Source organism: Pteropus vampyrus, unplaced genomic scaffold (genome assembly GCF_000151845.1).
Source record: "Pteropus vampyrus isolate Shadow unplaced genomic scaffold, Pvam_2.0 Scaffold65, whole genome shotgun sequence".
In the NCBI taxonomy this organism is placed as follows: Eukaryota; Metazoa; Chordata; class Mammalia; order Chiroptera; family Pteropodidae; genus Pteropus; species Pteropus vampyrus.
The window spans coordinates 4,577,801-4,579,043 of NW_011888846.1; the positions used below are offsets into that span (position 1 = coordinate 4,577,801).

At 45.3% G+C, this 1,243-nt stretch overlaps 1 protein-coding gene across 1 annotated transcript in view; it reads right to left on the reverse strand.

Moving 5' to 3' along the window:
- The window catches only part of PAPPA2 (pappalysin 2), a 226,659-nt gene that overhangs the window by 5,366 nt on the left and 220,050 nt on the right, over positions 1–1,243 (reverse strand). The window lies entirely within an intron of this gene.

Here is a 1,243-nt window from a genome sequence, read left to right on the forward strand (position 1 = left end):
AGGCGGTGATGCGAGTGCTGAGGATAGCTGGGGAGCGGCTGCAGATACAGAAGAAGCTTCGCTCGCTAGCCCACCCCTGTCCTCCTGCTGTGTGGCCTGGTTCCTAACAGGCCGCAGACCGGTGCCGGTTTCGGGGCCCTGGTCTAAGGACATCCCCTGGGTTCCACTGGACTCCTATTATTATAGCCCAGACATGATTTCTAGAAGCAGCTTCATTTTTGCTCTTAAAGGGTCATCTGGGAAGAAAGGGAATTTATAAAAAGGAGCAGAAGTACAGAGAAAAGGTTGAATAGCTCCAAGTATTTAATTTACTATATACCTATTAGAATTAATCGCTCCTCCCCCAACCTGCCAAAAACAACGTCCCCACCCTAAACAAACAGAGGCTCCTATGGCAACGCACTCCTGGGAAACTTGACAGCTTGGGTCCAACGTTACGATGGAAAAAATAGGAAGGGAAAAATGACTAATTGATCCAAAGGTTATTAAGTATTTGAAGACTGGATGGAGACTAGGAGACCAAAATCTCCATTAATGAAAGGTATTGGATGTGGGACATCACTCCGCCCCGCAGGAAACTTTCCCAAGGGGGAGGACGAGGCTTGGTTTCTCTGTATGAAGTGACCGTAGGGGACACGCTACCCACACATCTACCTCATGTATCCTGTAGCGTCAGAAAACAAAGTATTTTCAAATACCTGAAACTTATTTCTTTAGGAGTCACTTTTCCATTTTCATTTTTTAAACATTCTGGCAAAAGAACAAAATCCTTTACAAAATGTCTATTTCCCTTCCTTCGAATAACTTACAGAATACAAAGTCACCAACGTGAACACTTCATTTATACTTACAAGAAAACTCTCTGCATTGAGCTATTTACCCTTCACTAGATGAGGTCCATCCAACACACACACACAGACACACACACACACACACACACACACGCACAAACCCTCATGTGTGATTAACCTCTAAGCCAGAGTCAAGCTTCTTAGAATTATACTTAAAGTAAACAGGTAAATCTGAGAGAGTGTCTGGGTTACTTTCTTGTGGTGCGTGAGCTTGATGACACCTACTTCAGTTGCTTTGGGAAGGCACTTCTCGCCAGCCTCTCTGTGGTAGCCATGTTCCAGGCAGTCAGGGTGGCAGGAAAAACGGCTGCACGTAAGTGACACAATACAAGGAGGAAGGGCCATCTCTCTATCCTACCTACGCTACTCTGGAAGCTTCTCAAAAGCAAAGG